The sequence below is a fragment of the Microcaecilia unicolor genome, chromosome 3 (assembly GCF_901765095.1).
Source record: "Microcaecilia unicolor chromosome 3, aMicUni1.1, whole genome shotgun sequence".
NCBI lineage: Eukaryota > Metazoa > Chordata > Amphibia > Gymnophiona > Siphonopidae > Microcaecilia > Microcaecilia unicolor.
Genome location: NC_044033.1, coordinates 262753847 through 262773090, shown reverse-complemented (window position 1 = coordinate 262773090; position 19244 = coordinate 262753847). Strand labels below are relative to the sequence as shown.

The window sequence follows — 19244 nt, the reverse complement described above, 5'->3', positions numbered from 1 at the left end:
TCAGCAGGCTTTCACATTGATGGTTCAAATGTTGATTATGCCTCAATTAGACTACTGTAACATTCTTTTTTTGGGTTTATGTCCTTCTCCGGAGTAGCCCCCACACTCTGCAATGCACTGCCTGAAAGGCTGTGCTCAACACAAGACTATCTCTAATTCAGGAAGCAGGTGAAAGCTTGGCTCTTCAATCAGGCCTTTACTGGAAGAAGTAACTAACTCGTTAGTCTCACTCACATACACAAGGCATACTCAGGCTGCATATACTGCAGCAGGACATGTTTATCCACTCCTACCCTAGCTAAGATAACATTTAACCATTTCTTTGACCTCATGTGCAACTTTCTTTAAATCAATCACCTTACTTTCTAACTCTTCCTACTTTCTTACCCTTCCATATGTTACACTTTTGCTTTACCCTTCACTATCACCTATAATGTTCTATTATGCATTGTGTTGACATTGTAAATAGTATACCATGCCATACTTTGTATTGTTTTTGAATATTTTTACTGTTGTAATTGTCTATTGCTCATGTTTGATCTATTCTTCCTGTACACCGCCTTGAGTGAATTCCTTCAAAAAGATGGTAAATAAATCCTAATAAATAATAAAAATAATAAATAAATAAATATATTAAAAAATTACAACTTATCTAGAATACAGCAGTGAAAGTAATTTTTAATCAGTAAATATAGTAGTGTTTCTGAGTTCACCCGTAAATTGCATTGTCTTCCCATCAATGAAAGAATTATATTTCTCTGCCTACTTGTTTTTTCAGATTTGTACGGTCTTACATCTGATTTCCTGTTTAATATGGTTTCTGTATCTATATTTGGGCTGTCATCCAGATTGCAAAATCAGTTAGTGTTAAGCCCTCCTTTTATTAAGAATGTGCGATTCTTTACAATGGCTAATATCATATTTTTATTTAAGGAGGAATCATTATGGAATTCATTTCCATTTTTTTTTTTAGAATGGAGACAAATTATCTTATGTTTAGAAAGAAGTTAAAGACATACCTGTTCCCTGAGGTTTAGTCTGTTAATCATAATTGTAATGTATGATGTTTCTGATTCTAATGTTTTTTAGTGATGTATTGTTACATTATCCGCCTTATTTTTGAAAGAGAAAGACGCCCATATTTTGACCCAAATTGGGAGATGGGCGTCTTTATCCCATGGGAACCCAAATCGGTATAATCGAAAGCCGATTTTGGGCATCTTCAACTGCAGTCTGTTGCGGAAACAGCCAAAGTTGACGGGGGCGTGTAGGAGGTGTGGTGAAGGCGGGACTAGGGCGTGTTTATCGGCTGATAATCAAAAAAAGAAAGGCGTTTTTAGCGCAAATTTGGGTCACTTTTTTTTGGACCCTTTTTTTTTCATGAACAAATCCAAAAAAAGTGCCCTAAATGACTAGATGACCACCGGAGGGAATCAGGGATGACCACCCCTGACTCCCCCAGTGGTCACTAACCCCCCCCCCCCCCACTCAAAAAAAACAACTTTAAAAACTTTTTTTTTCCAGCCTGTATGCCAGCCTCAAATGTCATACCCAGCTCCATCACAGCAGTATGCAGGTCCCTGGAGCAGTTGTTAGTGGGTGCAGTGGACTTCAGGCAGGTGGACCTAGGCCCATCCCCCCCTACTTGTTACACTTGTGCTGGTAAATGGGAGCCCTCCAAACCGCCCCCAAAACCCACTGTACCCACATCTAGGTGCCCCCCTTCAGCCATAAGTGCTATGGTAATGGTGTAGAGTTGTGGGGAGTGAGTTTTGGGGGGGATTTGGGGGGCTCAGCATACAAGGGAAGGGAGCTATGGACTTCAGAGGTAGTTAACTTTTTTTTTTAATTGTTACAAGTGCCCCCTAGGGTGCCTGGTTGGTGTCCTGGCATGTGAGGGGGACCAGTGCACTACGAATCCTGGCCCCTCCCACGACCCAATGCCTTGGATTTGTTCGTTTTTGAGCTGGGCGCCTTCAGTTTCCATTTTCGCTGAGGTTATCAATAGAAATCAAACAAAATAAAACATGGAAAAGAAAATAAGATGATACCTTTTTTATTGGACATAACTTAAAACATTTCTTGATTAGCTTTCGAAGGTTGCCCTTCTTCGTCAGATCGGAAAAAAGCAAATGTGGTAGCAGACAGTATATATGAGTGAGACATCCAAGCATTACTTTGACAGTCTGGCAGGGTGGGAGGGAGGGGATGGGTAGGAGGTATGCATGGGGACATCAATGCATTTCATTGATATTCTAACAATTATCGCTGAAAAACGATACCGCCCAGCTCAAATCCACACAAATCCGATGCATTTGGCTGGCACAAACCGTATTATTGGAAAAAAGATGGACGCCCATTTTTTTCGAAAATATAGTTTGTCCCGCCCCTTCACGTACCTGTCCTCGGAGATAGACGCCCATGGAGATGGGCGTTCGTGTTCAATTATGCCCCTTCTATGTATTCTATCTTTGTCAGTTTTCTGGCTTAGATTTTTGTAAACCGCATTGAACCCTGTAAAGGGGAGTTTAGCAGTTCACAAGAATAAAATTGGTATTGATATTGATACAACCATTTTGAGATTTGTTAATATTTTTATTTATTTATTTTATTTTTGTTACATTTGTACCCCGCGCTTTCCCACTCATGGCAGGCTCAATGCGGCTTACATGGGGCAATGGAGGGTTAAGTGACTTGCCCAGAGTCACAAGGAGCTGCCTGTGCCTGAAGTGGAAATCAAACTCAGTTCCTCAGGACCAAAGTCCACCACCCTAAACCCACCCTAACCACTAGGCCACTCATATAGCAGGGGTATCCAACCTCGGCCCTTGCCCAGTCCGGTTTTCAGGATTTCCATAATGAATACGCACGAGATCTATTTGCATAACACGGAGGAAGTCTATGCATATTCATTGTGGAAATCCTGAAAACTCGAGGACCGAGTTTGGACACACGTGCTCTATAGATTTTCTATGGCAGTCCTCTCCAGTGGAAGGAGATTGTGTTCTGTTTGCTGGAAAGCTGTGATTTCACTCTGTTTGAAGTTACAGTTTTCAAATTTACTGTTTTTGTCCACTTGGTGGGGTAAAAGTATTCTGTCATTTCGCCTTTAACTGTAATCCAATGTGCAAGAGACCAGATGTTAAAAAATCAGCTCACACAGATGCAAGATCAAACAGTACAGAGAAGCCCAAGGTGAAACCTCCATGGGGCAGCAAGTTTCAGAATTGGATCCCATCATCAATGGCTTTATGATCAGAATACTAAAAGGGCAATTCAAAACCATCCAGGAATGTACAACTTTTGAAGTTAAATGGGCCAGATACTTCAAAACTGACAAGAAAGGACATAACAATGCTTCAAGCCAGCATTGTTTTTCACCATAAACTGCATTATTCAATTTACATAATAATGAGTTGTTTTGCATGCTTTGTATCTCATTATTAGGTAGCCTATGGTAACCTAATCTAAAATGTATTATGGCAATATAACACATTATTAATGTTTAACGTATGTTCAGGGGCAAATAACACGCATTATTGCTTAACAAAACTCAGTAACTACCCTATTGATGCACATATTAGGGTTCCACTTTTATAAAAGCCTATATATGAACACAAAGTACTACCAAAGTGATTTGTAGAGTTTTGTGAATTTAATTCAAAATATTCAACCTTAGGCAATCATTGAAACAGTTTTCTTCCAAAGTGTTATTTTTCTTCAGAAATAAATATATTAAGATCTTACCTGTGGTGCCTCTCAGGAGCCAACAGTCAACATGAATATATGTTTTGTCTTCTGTATCAGGGTAGGCTGTTTCCTAACTATAATACACTATCAACTTCATTTTGAAGTCTCGTTATGGCCAAAGAAATCATGGTAAAATAACCCCAGCCTTTTCCTGGGGTTATTTCACCACCCGGGGGCATTGGGCTGCACAGCAGGGACCTCCTGGCTTCTGGGCCCTCCTTGGTTGAAGCCCTCCCAGGTCAATCCTTACCCACCCCCACCACTCACAAAGTCCAAGCTCCTCAATCCCCCCTCCACCACCCCCACTTCTATGATAGCCTTCGCCCCTCAAAGGGCTACTTTTAGAACATTGGTGGTCAGGGGAGCTCTTTGGGCAGGAGCAAGGCCCACTTGCTCCTGCCTAGTCCAGCGCCAGCTGCAGAGTGACATCCCTAGCGGTAGTCACATGACTACCACTAACAGTCATGTTTCTTATATGGAAATATACGTGTATACTTTAACATAACCCACATGTAGGCGTGTTCTGGAGCAGAGTTTTGGAGGAGCATGAGTGGAGTCATCATTTACTGGCATTCTTTATAAAATACATGTTCACTTTACATGATAATCTTTAAACCTGATTCTGAGCAGGCGTAAATGCCCATGACTTTAGTCTAGGCGCTATTGCTGATGTTTTGCTGCTATTATCAGATAAAGACACAGAGAAGGCCATTTTCAAAATGATATCTAAGTGCAATACAAAAAGGTTCAGACTATGATAAAATGAGAAGAATGGTGAAAAAAAAACCTTAAAGGAGCAGCTGCAAAGGTCAAAAATTTACATCTGGCATAGATGCTGTTCAAAATACCATCCTGGAAGCCCAGGCCAAATATATTCAGTGTATTAAAAAAGAAGGAAGGAAGGAAGACCAAACGACAGCTGGCATGGTTAAAAAGTGAGGTGAAGGAAGTTATTAGAGCTAAAAGAAAATCATTCAGAAAACAGAAGAAGAGTTTGACTGAAAATAGTAATTAATAGCATTATTTAATGGCAAGTCAAATGCAAAGTGCTGATAAGGAAGTCAAAGAAGGACTTTGAAAAAAAAGGCTGTGTTGGAGACAAAAACATATAGTAAAAAGTTTTTAGGTAAAATAAAAGCAAGAAGCCGGCAAAAGAATCAGTTGGACCGCTAGGTGACCGACGGGTAAAAGGGGCGATCAGGGAAGACAAAGCCGTAGCGGAGAGATTAAATGAATTTTTTGCTTTGGTCTTCACTGAGGAAGATTTGGGAGTGATACCGGTGCCAGAAATGGTATTCGAAGCTGACGAGTCAGAGAAACTGAATGAAATCTCTATAAATCTAGAGGATGTAATGGGGCAATTTCACAAATTGAAGAGTAGCAAATCTCCTGGACTGAATGGTATTCATCCCAGAGTACTGATAGAATTGAAAAATGAACTGGCGGAACTATTGTTAGTAATATGTAAATTATCTTAAAATTAAACATTGTACCAGAAGATTGGAGGGTAGCCCATGTAACGCCGATATTTAAAAAGGTTCCAGAGGGGATCCGGGAAATTATAGACCGGTGAGCCTGTCGTCGGTGCCGGGCAAAATGGTAGAGACTATTATAAAGAACAAAATTAAAGAGCATATTCAAAAGCATGGATTAGTGAGACAAAGCCAGCATGGATTTAATGAAGGGAAATCTTGCCTCATCAATCTATTACATTTCTTTGAAGGGGTAAACAAACATGTGGATAAAGGCGAGCTGGTTGATATTGTGTATCTGGGTCTTCAAAAAGCGTTTGACAAAGTAGCTCATGAAAGACTCCACAGGAAACTGGAGAGTCATAGGATAGGAGATAGTGTCCTATTGTGGATTAAAAACTGGTTAAAGGAAAGAAAACAGAGAGTAGGGTTAAATGGTCAGTATTCTCAATGGAGAAGGGTAGATAGTGGGGTTCCTCAGGGGTCTATGCTGGAACCGCTGCTTTTTAACATATTTAGAAATGATTTAGAGATGGGAGTAACTAGTGAGGTAATTAAATTTGCTGACGACACAAAGTTATTCAAAGTTCTTAAATCGCAAGAGGAAAGGCTGAAGCGTCTAGAGCTCTTCCACTTGAAGAAAAGACAGCTGAGGGGAGATATGATAGAGGTCTATAAAATAATGAGTGGAGTGGAACAGGTAGAAGTGAATCATTTGTTTACTCTTTCCAAAAATACTAGGACTAGGGGGCATGCGATGAAGCTACAAAGTAGTAAATTTAAAACGAATCAGAGAAAATATTTCTTCACTCAACGTGTAATTAAACTCTGCAATTCGTTGCCAGAGAATGTAGTAAAGGCAGTTAGCTTAGCGGGGTTTAAAAAGGGTCTGGACAGCTTCCTAAAGGAAAAGTCCATAGACCATTATCAAATTGACTTGGGAAAATCCACTGCTTGTTTCTGATATATGCATTATAAAATGTATTGAGCTTTTCTGGGATCTTGCCAGGTATATGTGACCTGGTTTGGCCACTGTTGGAAACAGGATACTGGGCTTGATGGACCTTTGGTCTGTCTCAGTGTGGCAATACTTTTATGTACTTATTGAAAGCAGACAGGTTGTTGTTTGTGCGTTGACTCTACAGGATGTGGAGACCAGAAGTGTAGCCAGGTTTTGACATCAGGGGGAGCAGACTTTTTGTAAAATAGGTGCCACTGCGAGGCTGAAGGGTTGATCTGCACAGGCGCCATTTCATTCAAAATCCATTTGGGGGAGCAGTTGTTCCCCTTGTGCCCCACCTAGCTATGCCTCTAGTGGAGACCATTAGTCCTGAGCATTTTAAATTTTGGGCGAAGTCTTACGAGGCCACCGCAGCCATTTTCAAGAAGCAGCGGTAGTGGGGAGGTCAGCAGCAGTGGGCAGGAAAGAGTGAAGTTCTTTCCTGCCCCGAAGAGGCTACACCACCAGGGTGAGCTACAGTAGGCCTGGGGGGGGGGGGGGGAGAGAAGGCCAGCCCCTCTGTTCATCAACCCGCTAGCCAGTCAGCTCGCCAGCCCAGAAACCCGGACAAATGGGCTGGCTGGAAAAAAACATCCAGACCTCCGACAGTCCCCAGAAAAGGAGGACATGTCCAGGGAAATCCAGATGTATGGTAACCCTATTCTTACCCCTCAAGTCACATGTAGCCATGGGCGTAGTTTGGGGGGGGCATTGCCCCCCTCCCCCAAACGCACGGCCGGCGCAACCCGGTTGCAGACAGCTCTCGGTCCCTCCTTCCCCCCCTCAGCTCCTCAACAGCCCTCATCTCCGTTCCTGCTGCGCTGCGATTCAACATTTTAAGTCGCTGCTATGGCACTCCAAACAGCACAGCGGGCTCACCTCAAGCCTTTCCCTTCCCTCTCAAGTGTCCTGCCTTCCTCTGATGATGTATTTCCTGTTTCTGCAAGGGCAGGACACTGAGAGGGAAGGGAAAGGCTGGAGGTGAGCCCGCTGTGCTGTTTGCAGTGCCGTCACTGCAACTTAAAATAAAAGGTTGAATCGCAGCGTGGCAGGAACAGAGAAGAGGGCTGTCAGGGAGCTGAGGGTGAGGAGGGACTGGGTTGGAAATGAACTCAGGGACTAAAAAGGGGAGCTGGGGAAGTCACTGGACTCCTCCTCATAGTTACATCCAGCTTCTACTGTATTCTCTTTCTCCTCTACCACCAGTAATATCCAGCTACTGCTTTGATGTTCTTCCTCCCACACCCCTGAGTCCCACCTAGCTCCCCCCCCCCCCCCCCCCCGTCCCGTTGTCCAGGCAGCCTTCCAGGTCTGTGGGAAGTAAGCTGAGCTCGGCTAGGGAGGATCCCACAGTCCTGAAGCTCCCTCTCTCCCTTAGCAGCGATTCCTATAGGCTACCTGACACCAAAGCCTTCTTTCTGCCGTGTTCCACTTGGGCCGAAATAGGAAGTGGCACCAAAGAGGAAAAGGATGCGGCAGAGAAGTTTTCCTGGTCAGATGCATGCAGCCTATCATTTGATGTTGCAAAGTGGTTTAGTTGGGCAGCGTGACAAAACTAGTCACAGGAATTTATGCCAGCAACTAAATTAGGTACGGAACGAGTGTAAACTATAACAGCGCACATAATTTTTAGAAATGCCCATGACCTGCCCATTCCATGCCCATGGCCACATCCCCCTTTCAGCTGCACAATTAGAATTTATGTGCATCACTTTACAGAATATGCTTAGCAACCTGTATGCGTAAATTCTAATTAATGCCAATTAGTGTCAATAATTGCTTGTGAAGTGGCAATTATCGGCACTGATTGGCTTGTTAAGATAAGTTGTGCACACAATACAGAATACGACCTGATTTGTGGATGCACTATATAGAATCCAGGGGAATATGTATAAATCCAGCCCTGGTTATATAGTATATGAAAAATGCCTTGTAAAACAATGTAGAACAACAATGTTCTATGCATGATATTTCCAGCAAGCCTATAATAACAATTCATAACCATACAATGGTGCCAAACTACCTAGGCAAAAAGTCAGCACGCAGTAAAAACTATTTAAAATCTTGACAGCAATGTTCACTTTCTCTTTCAGTTGTGCTGCATCAAAGACACGAGGCGTATTTTCAAAGAATTTAGACTTACGAAGTTAAGTAGCAACCTATGGAACTTCGTAAGTCTAAGTGCTTTGAAAATGAGACCCTTTTAAAGACACCTACCAAAGGTGCCAGGTGAAGAGGCAGAAGAACTTGCCTTGTGAAGAGGGATTTTAGTAGTGTGCAAGTGCTCTAATTTTGCACGGTTTGAATACACTAGAAAGTGACATGCTTAACTCAGATGCAGAAAGGCTCCTTGTAGAGCCGCACATGGATATCTGAGCTCATGGCTTGTACCGTGAGCGTAATATCAAGGAATGCGCAAGTTAATTATATGCAAATTTTATGTGCAGCAAAAATGGGGCACGTTTGCCGGATGTACGTGCACAACAAGGTTTCAGAGTACACACAGCTTCTTTTGCACGTGTGAACTAAACCGAAAGTGTCAATTTACACCAGCGCCTGTTCTTCAGCACCTAAATACGAGCCTTTCAAAAATTGTCTGCACTGTACTAAGCATCAGGCAAATAGGAACAACAAACATACTCTGAAATGTCTATATGTAAATGCTAGGAGTCTAAGAAATAAGATGGGAGAGTTGGCATATATTGCACTAAATGAAAAATTGGATACAATAGGCATTACTGAGACCTGGTGGAAGGAGGATAACCAGTGGGACACTGTCATACCAGGGTACAAAGTATATCGTAGTGATAGGGTAGACCGGACTGGTGGGGGGGTGGTAGTATTGTATATTAATGACAGCCTTGACTCAGATAGATTACAAATTCAGCAGGACACAAATCACACCTTTGAATCATTGTGGGTTGAAATTCCATGTAGAAAAGGGAAAAGGACGGTGATAGGAGTGTACTACCGTCCGCCTCGCCAGGATGAGCAGGTAGACGCAGAAATGATAAAAGAAATCAGAGACGCAAACAAAATAGGCAATGTGATAATAATGGGCGACTTCAATTATCCAAATATAGACTGGGTAAATGTAACATCGGGACACGCTAGAGAGGTACAATTCCTTGATGAAATCAAGGACAGCTTTATGGAGCAGCTGGTGCAGGAGCCAACGAGAGAAGGAAAAATTCTAGACTTGGTCCTTAGTGGAGCGCATGATCTGGTGAGGGACGTTATGGTACTGGGGCTGCTTGATAACAGTGATCATAATATGATCAGTTTTAATATCAACCTTGACGTAACTATACACAGGAAGTCAAATACGGTAGCGTTTAACTTAAAAAAAGGAGACTATGATAAAATGAGAAGAACGGTGGAAAAAAAACTTAGGGGGACAACTAAGAGGGTAAAAACTGTACAACAGGCATAGACGCTGTTCAAAAATACCATCCTGGAGGCCCAGGCCAAACATATTCCGCGAATTAGAAAAGAAAGACGGAACTCCAAAAGACAGCCGGCCTGGTGAAAAGTGAGGTGAAGGAAGCTATTAGGGCTAAAAGAAATGCCTTCAGAAAATGGAAGAAGGAACCGTCTGAAAATAACAAGAAACTGCATAAGGAGTGTCAAAGCAAATGCAAGGCGCAGATAAAGAAGGCCAAGAGATATTACGAAAAAAAGATAGCATTAGAGGCAAAAAAACATAGTAAAAATTTTTTTCGGTATATTAAAAGCAGGAAGCCGGCAAAAGAATCGGTTGGGCTGCTGGATGACCGAGGGGTAAAAGGGGCGATCAAGGAAGACAAAGACGTAGCAGAGAGACTGAATGAATTCTTTGCTTCGGTCTTCACCGAGGAAGATTTGGGTGGGATACCGGTGTCGGAAATGATATTTCAAGCAGACGAGTTGGAGAAACTTACTGACTTCACGGTAAACCTGGAGGACGTAATGGGGCAGTTCAGCAAACTGAAGAGTAGCAAATCTCCTGGACCGGATGGTATTCATCCTAGAGTACTGATAGAACTGAAAAATGAGCTTGCGGAGCTACTGCTAGTGATATGCAATTTATACTTAAAATCGAGCGTGGTACCGGAAGATTGGAGGGTGGCCAATGTAACGCCCATTTTTAAAAAAGGTTCCAGGGGAGATCAGGGAAATTATAGACCGGTGAGTCTGATGTTGGTGCCGGGGAAAATGGTAGAGGCTATTATTAAAAACAAAATTACAGAGCACATCCAAGGATACAGATTACTGAGACCGAGTCAGCACAGCTTTTGTGTGGGGAAATCTTGCCTGACCAATTTATTTCAATTCTTTGAAGGAGTAAACAAACGTGGACAAAGGGGAGCCGGTTGATATTGTATATCTGGATTTTCAAAAGGCGTTTGACAAGGTACCTCATGAAAGGCTACAGAGGAAATTGGAGGGTCATGGGATAGGAGGAAATGTCCTATTGTGGATTAAAAACTGGTTGAAGGATAGGAAACCAGAGAGTGGGGTTAAATGGCCAGTATTCACAATGGAGAAGGGTAGTTAGTGGGGTTCCTCAGGGGTCTGTGCTAGGACCGCTGCTTTTTAATATATTTATAAATGATTTAGAGATGGGAGTAACTAGCGAGGTAATTAAATTTGCTGATGACACAAATTTATTCAAAGTCGTTAACTCGCGACAGGATTGTGAAAAATTACAGAAGGACCTTACGAGACTTGGAGACTGGGCGGCTAAATGGCAGATGACGTTTAATGTGAGCAAGGGCAAGTGCAAGGTGATGCATGTGGGAAAAAAGAACCCAAATTATAGCTACGTCATGCAAAGTTCCACGTTAGGAGTTACGGACCAAGAAAGGGATCTGGGTGTCGTTGTCGATAATACACTGAAACCTTCTGCTCAGTGTGCTGCTGTGGCTCGGAAAACGAATAGAATGTTGGGTATTATTAGGAAAGGTATGGAAAACAGGTGTGAGGATGTTATAATGCCGTTATATCGCTCCGTAGTGCACCTTGAGTACTGTGTTCAATTCTGGTCGCCGCATCTCAAGAAAGATATAGTGGAATTGGAAAAGTTGCAGCGAAGGGCGACTAAAATGATAGCGGGGATGGGACGACTTCCATATGAAGAAAGACTAAGGAGGCTAGGGCTTTTCATCTTGGAGAAGAGACGGCTGAGGGGAGACATGATAGAGGTATATAAAATAATGAGTGGAGTGGAACAGGTGGATGTGAAGCGTCTGTTCACGCTTTCCAAAAATACTAGGACTAGGGGGCATGCGATGAAACTACAGTGTAGTAAATTTAAAATAAATCAGAGAAAATATTTCTTTACCCAACGCGTAATTAAACTCTGGAATTCGTTGCCAGAGAACGTGGTGAAGGTGGTTAGCTTGGCAGAGTTTAAAAAGGGGTTAGACGGTTTCCTAAAGGACAAGTCCATAAACCGCTACTAAATGGACTTGGGAAAAATGCACAATTCCAGGAATAACATGTATAGAATGTTTGTACGTCTGGGAAGCTTGCCAGGTGCCTTGGCCTGGATTGGCCGCTGTCATGGACAGGATGCTGGGCTCGATGGACCCTTGGTCTTTTCCCATTGTGGCATTACTTATGTACTTATGAAATTTTTCAGAGGCTGATATTTAGGTGCAGAACAGGCACCGATATGTGCTTTCACTTTCAGTTGTGTTCAGACCCATACACAGGTTTGTTACTCACTATCTACCTTAAAACTTGCATAGGTTTCTTTTTCCTTGAATAATAATAAGATCAAGAAATCCTCTGTGCAAAACCTTCTACCCTGGACCCTCGCAGTAAATTTCACACATTGTGCACACATTAAAAGTGGGCGGTGTACTCTGAATAGCATGGAATACTTAAAGTAGCATATCAGCATACATTTTAATATAACTCTTGGCTGTGTTTCCCATGCGAGTTACCACCCACGCACAAGTCCTCTCTGCATTGCTCGGCACACAGAACAGGCGTTCAACCATCAGTAACCCTGCGGATAAGCCCGTGGTTGCTTTCTGCATTGGCCCACAGTCACAGGCACAAGGCCCTCAAATGCAACAGCATTTCATACCTGTAGTGCTACAAAGGAGCTTAATTTGTCCTGGGCCTGGAACCAGGGCCCCAAGTCACCAGTTTAAGGAATTTTGCCATGCTAATACTTGCTCAGATTAAAAAAAAACATAATAAATCAACTTTTGCTTCAACTGAACAGATCAATGAAATCAAAATAAAGAAGAGTGGAAGACTAACTACTTAGAAATGTTTACTTACTGGCCTCAGCGCAGCTTCATCTTATGTTGAGAAAAACAGCGTCTTTGGACTTGTCGAGCTGGTCACACACAGTGAGCCTTTCATGCCGTGCAGAACGCTTACTAATGTTACGCTTGCCTGTGGCATCATTTCTATTCATGCTTTCTCGGCAGGTCTAGTCTTGTGAGTGTGTGTACAGGGGAGTGTTTGGCATTTGCTGACGTGGGTGGGGCCATTTTTATCTTTCAGCCTAGCAGCAAGCACACCTGTGATGGGATTGTGCAACTTGTCACTTAGCATCGGTCATTCGATAGCTGTTTACTGACCAAAATTCACAAACACTTTGTAACATTCAAGGGAAAGGCAGCTAACATAAGATTTTGCTTTGCCAGATGCACTTTTAAACTTCTAAGGGGCAAGTAAATATTACACAGTAAATATTATGGAGGATCACTTATTTTGTCTGCAGGAACTTCTCCCTGATGCAGCATAGCGAAACACGGTGTCACATGACAGCCTCCTGTATGACTTTCAAGCTGAGATATCACAAGCTGCTTTCTACTTGACAGATAAGGGCATTAGTTTTGTATTGAATCTTAGTGAAAAGAAAACAGACCAATGAAGATTTCTGAGTATGAAGAGTAAGACTTACTCAGCTACATTTTGTTGTATCTGATGGTCCATCAAAAATTATAATGTAAGAGTACATTCCTGCTTATAATCGAACGAGAAAAACGCCCAAGTTCCGACCTAAATCGGGAGATGGACGTTTATCTTACAAAACCGAATAAAGCGGTATAATCGAAAGCCGATTTTTGGACGTTTTCAACTGCACTCCGTCGTGGATGCGGACAAAGTTGATGGGGGCGTGTCAGAGGTGTGGCGAAGGCGGAACTGGGGCGTGGTTATCTGCCGAACAAAGATGGGCGCATTTCACTGATAATGGGAAAAAAGTATGCGTTTTTAGCTAGAATTTAGGACACTTTTCCTGGACCCTGTTTTTTCATGAATAAGGCCCCAAAAAGTGCCCTAAATGACCAGATGACCACTGGAGGGAATCGGGGATGACCTCCCCTGACTCCCCCAGTGGTCACTAACCCCCTCCCACCACAAAAAAATGATGTTTCACAACTTTTTATTTTCACCCTCAAATGTCATACCCAGCTCCCTGGCAGCAGTATGCAGGTCACTGGAGGAGTTGTTAGGGGGTGCAGTGGACTTCAGGCAGGTGGACCCAGGCCCATCCCCCCTACCTGTTACAATTGTGCTGCTTAATGCTTATTAGTCGTCCAACCCCCCCAAACCCACTGTACCCACATGTAGGTGCCCCCCTTCACCCCTTAGGGCTATAGTAATGGTGTAGACTTGTGGGCAGTGGGTTTTGAGGGGGATTTGGGGGGCTCAACACACAAGGGAAGGGTGCTATGCACCTGGGAGCTCTTTTACCTGTTTTGTTGGTTTTGTAAAAGTGCCCCCTAGGGTGCCCAGTTGATGTCCTGGCATGTGAGGGGGACCAGTACACTACGAATCCTGGCCCCTCCCACGAATAAATGTCTTGGATTTATTCGTTTTTGAGCTGGGCGCTTTCATTTTCCATTATCGCTGAAAAACAAAAACGCCCAGCGCACACATTGTTGAATAAAACATGGGCGTCTATTTTTTTCGAAAATATGGTTCGGTCCGCCCCTTCACGGACCCGTTCTCGGAGATAAACGCCCATGGAGATAGGCGTTTTCGTTCAATTATGCCCCTCATTGTGTTTTCTGTGTTTTATAAAGGCTACATAGGGGCCTATGTGCTTTGAGAAACTAAAGGATAGACACAGGGCCAGCCCTAGGGTTTCTAGCGCCCTCCTGCAGTCTATTAATCGGCGCCCCTACCCATCCAGAGGCGGGATCACTATGGCTCCACCCCCACAGTAGACACACCCCTTTTACCAGCCATGGCATCATTGAAAATATTACACCAGTATAGAAGAAAAATAACTTAGCACACAGACCAGGAATTAGGAGAACAAACAGTCTTGCCAACTCTGAAAAACAATGTGTTATCAAAATTTCAGAATCTAACAAACAGATCCCCCTATTCAGACACTTGGCCTTGCAGTCACACGTGTAGAACAGAGATAGCCCCTCTTCAAATTCTTCAAAAAATTAACCTGAAATCCTCAGTGGCGTTCCTGGCCTGGATGGCACCCGGGGGCGGAGCGCTGATGCGCCGCCCCTCTGGCAGCAGCACGCCCCCCTGCTAGATGACACCTCCCCCCCTCTGGCGAAATGACACCCCCCCGGGTGCACGCCGCTGGGGGGGGGGTGCCGCGGCGCGTGCCTGCTCCTCCGAGTTCACTAAACTTCGTTCGTTCGCTGCAGCTCCCTCTGCCCGCCCCCAGTACAGGAAGTAACCTGTTCCGGGGCAGAGGGAACTGCAGCAAACGAACGAAGTTTAGCGAACTCGGAGGAGCAGGCACGCACCGCGGCACCCCCCAGCGGCGTGCACCCGGGGCAGACCGCCCCCACCCCCCTTGGTACACCACTGGAAATCCTAAGAAGTTAGACTCTGCATGCAGCACAATAGCCTTCCCATCGAGCACATCTTAGGATCTAGCTAGGACAGACTTAATCAGCATAAACTAACATTTTCTACAATCTGAGTTGGACAGACTAACAGGAGTTACTGAAGTGGGAATGAGAGATAGGTGATGGTTAGGAATTGAAAGCAGGCATCTAGTCCTCCTGTCCTGTGAGTTGCTGTGTTGGGGATGGGGGTGGGAAAGGGTGGGTCAGGTGCAGCACTAAACAGCAGTGTCTGACAAAACAAGGGTCCAGGCTCTGCTGTGCTGTCTCTGTCTGCGTCCTCTCTGGGCAGAGGACAGAGGTTAGCTGAGCTCCCACAAGTTATTTCAGAGCCAGATTCAGTTGGAGCAGTGATGTCCTCTGACAAACACAAGGAGGGTATTTCTCTGCTTGGGAGGGGGAGGGGATGGGACAGAGAGCTGACAGCTTTGGAGCCAGACTGAGATGAGCAGCAGAGATTAGATACTCAGCAGAGGTTGATTGCTTGCAAAGTGACGCCCTTGAAGGCATGCGCCCTCCTGCAGTGCTTACCTTGCTTACCGGGTTTGACCGGCCCTGGATAGACATTCAAAGCATTTTAAACAGTCAGGAGAGGCTGGGGCTATCTGGGGATATTCAACGGTATATAACTGAATATTCCGCTATCCGGCGAACTCCTAACTGGCTGGGGAGGAGCATCTACATAGCTGGGGTTTTTTTGTTACATTTGTACCCCGCGCTGTCCCACTCATGGCAGGCTCAATGCGGCTTACATGGGGCAATGGAGGGTTAAGTGGCTTGCCCAGAGTCACAAGGAGCTGCCTGTGCCTGAAGTGGGAATCAAACTTACTTCCTCAGTTCCCCAGGACCAGAGTCTACCACCCTAACCACTAGGCCACTCCTAGTGGCGATATTCAAAGCTAGAACAGCAAAACAGCTTAACTGGCGCTAAAGGGCACCAATTAGCAGTAACATATGTTAACTGCACTTAGCCACACTCAATTTCCAGAGTGCACAACTGCAAGGGGGTGTGGACCTGGGAAGAGCACGGGTGGCTCGGGGGCATGTCTGGCAGTTACATGCACAGGTATAGAATGCTATCATTTACATGCCTAACTGAAGTGGTGGCCCTATTAGGCCACATGAGGCGGGGGCCTCAGGCGGCATTCTTGTGAGGCAGCATTGACCCGCACTTCCCTCCCCAACTCCCTTCCTCGAAATGACCTTTTTCTTGTTTTTTTTTTTAAAGAAGGCAGTGGCAACAACTCCCACAGGCTGCCCTACCACTGGTCCCAGCCCCTTCTCTCTACTGTGGGAGGTCCGCTCTGAGAAAAAAGGAAACTACATCACTGAGGCAGGCCACCCACAGTAGAGAGAAGGAGCTGGACCAATGGCAGGACAACTTATGGGAATTGCTGCCAATGCCTTCTTTTAAAAAAGAAGAAAAGAAAAAGGTAATTTTGGGGAAGGGTGTTGGGAAGGGAAGGGCGGGGGAGGCAGCAGCAGCAGAGGAGCTGGGGCGGCAGCTCATTTTCTGCCTCAGGGAGCAGATTGTCTTGGGCCACTCCTGCCTAACTGCCTACAGTGAGGGACGAGTATTTACACCAGTCACTGAGCTCATGTTAAATGCTCACACTTACAATTAGGTGTATAAATACAGACTTACTTTTGCATTTTGTAATTGCAGTTGCATGCACGACTGCCATTATAGAATTTGCACTTATCACCTATCATCTTCATGCCAAAATTTTGTTCACTTTTTTAGAATTTATCTCTAGGTGTTTAACACAGATTTTAATGCATATTTTCCAGGTGCATAGCCCTAGGTAGGCCGGAGGTGGAGGGCAAGGTCCCTCCACTTTGAAGACAGGCCCACCTAATCCGTGGTAGCAGCACAGGACAAAGAGAGAAGAATTGGAGGCAGTGTCAACACCTGACCACCTATAGTGCCTACCTATAACTTTGGGCCTCACCAAAAAAAAAAAAAAAAAAAAAAAAAACAGTTTTAGCTATGCTACTGAATGTAATGCAAAGCTCAAAAAACCCCCAGCATGCACCATGCTAGCAACTAGATATATTAAGGGGGAACTTATCAAGCTGCGTTAGAGCCTTATGTAACCAATTCTGGGCATAGTTGATAAGACGGGCTATAAAACTAAATGAATAAATAAAGTTGTGTTACTTGCCCCTTAACACGACTTAAAGGGTTCTAATGCAGCTTGTCCTGTCCTACTGCAGTGATATTTTTTGTCACTGCAGACTATATAGTAATGAGATGCAAAACATGAAAGCACATGTAAAGCAACTCATTACTATGTAAAAACCAGAATGTGACTTTTGGTGTGCACTGGGTACAAACCGCAAGTTGTGCTATGGGCATAAAATGTTCGGCAGTGCTCTATGCTGTGGCTGGCAGACTGCTTCAGTTATTTCTGTTACCTTTTGTGATATATCCCATTCCAGCACCATACACAGTTCATTGCTCTCTAAGAGTGTTTGTAGGAGACCCCTGATGCAGGCAGACTGACTGCCGAAACACGGCCCTGTGTCGGGTCTTGATTTGGTGCTTCAATAAATATCTTTTGTTCTCCATTCACGTGTGGAAGTCATGAGTTATCCTTTACTTCTTTGGTATTTGTTTTGGACTTACATAAAGATTTTCTCATGCTTTTCCTTTGTAAAATAACCCTGGAAAAAGCTGGGGTTATTTTACCATGCCAGGAGCATTGGGCTTCAAAGCTATGGCCCCCAATGCTTCCGGGTTGGAGCGTAAAGGGCTAGTATTGTTCCCCTCCCCTTCGATCAACCCCCCCACCCTCAATCACATGCCCCCACTCCCCCAAAGGGCCTCCAACCCTCTTTGTGGGCCTACCAGCACCTCCCCTGGCGATCATATCAATAGCCATACTAAATCAGACCAATGACCCATCTAGCCTAGTATCCTGCTTCCAGCAGTGGCCAATTCAGGTCACAAGTACCTGACAGAATCCCAAATAGTAGCAAGTAACTAGCAGTGGCTTCCCCATGTCTATCTCAATAGCAGACTATGGACTTTTTCCTACAGGAACTTGTCCAAACCTTTTTAAAACCCAGATACACTGACTGCTGATACCACATCCTCTGGCAACAAGTTCCAGGGCTTAACTATTCATTAAGTGAAAAATTATTTCTTCCTGTTTGTTTTAAAGTAGTACCATGTAACTTCCTTGAATGTCTCCTAGTCTTTGTACTTTATGAAAGAGTAAAAAATTGATTTACGTTTACCCGATGTACACCACTAAGTATTATGTAAACCTCTATCATATCCCCCCCAGCTGTCTCTTTTCCAAGCTGAAGAGTACCTAACCTCTTTAGCCTTTCCTTGTATGAGTGGAGTTCCATCTCCTTAATCATTTTGTCACCCTTCTTTGAACCTTTTCTAATTCCACTATATCTTTTTAAAGATACAGCAACAAGAACAGAACACAATACTCAATATTGCACCACGGAGCGATATAGAAGCATTATAATATTGTCTTATTTTCCATCCCTTTCCTAATAATTCCTAGCATTCTGTTTGCTTTTTTGGCCGCAGCCACACACTGGACAAAAGCTTTCAGTGTATTGTCTACGATAACACCTAGATCTTTTTCTTGGGTGCCAACTCCTAAGTTGGATCTTAACATCAAGTAACTACAATGTGGATTATTCTTTCCATGTGCATCACTTTGCATTTGTCCACATTAAATTTCATTTGCCATTTTGATGCCCAATCTGCCAAATTCTAAGGTCTAACTGCAACTGTTCACAATCTGTTTGCGTTCTAACAACTTTGAATAGTTTTATGTCATCTGCAAATCATTAATAATTATGTTAAAGAGCACTGGTCCCAGTACAGATCCTTGGGGCCCTCCACTATTCACCCTCTTCCATTGAAAAAAAATGTCCACTTAACCCTACCCTCTGTTTTCTATCAATCAACCAATTCCTAATGCACAACAGAACATTGCCTCTTATCCCATGACTAATTTTCTCAGGAGTCCAGCCATCTTCAGGCAGGAGCGATTATCAGTCACTCCTGCCCTGCTGGTGTTCTGTCCAAAATTGTACCTCTAGCATAGCTACTACTGCTATGGGTCATGTTTTTGTAAGGTAAAGTCCTGCTCTAGGGGAATCTGGTGGACTACTTGATGTTTTTATAATTGTCTATTTATTATATGGACAAAAGCTGTCTAC

At 43.9% G+C, this 19244-nt stretch overlaps 1 protein-coding gene across 1 annotated transcript in view; it reads right to left on the bottom strand.

Annotated features, from left to right (window-relative positions):
- The window catches only part of SASH1 (SAM and SH3 domain containing 1), a 568634-nt gene extending 556068 nt beyond the window's left edge, over positions 1–12566 (bottom strand). Inside the window, exon 1 of the mRNA XM_030198038.1 lies at positions 12499–12566. The gene's annotated coding sequence lies outside the window, so the exon portion shown is untranslated. The remainder of the gene's footprint in view (positions 1–12498) is intronic.
- Positions 12567–19244: the final 6678 nt, after the last annotated feature.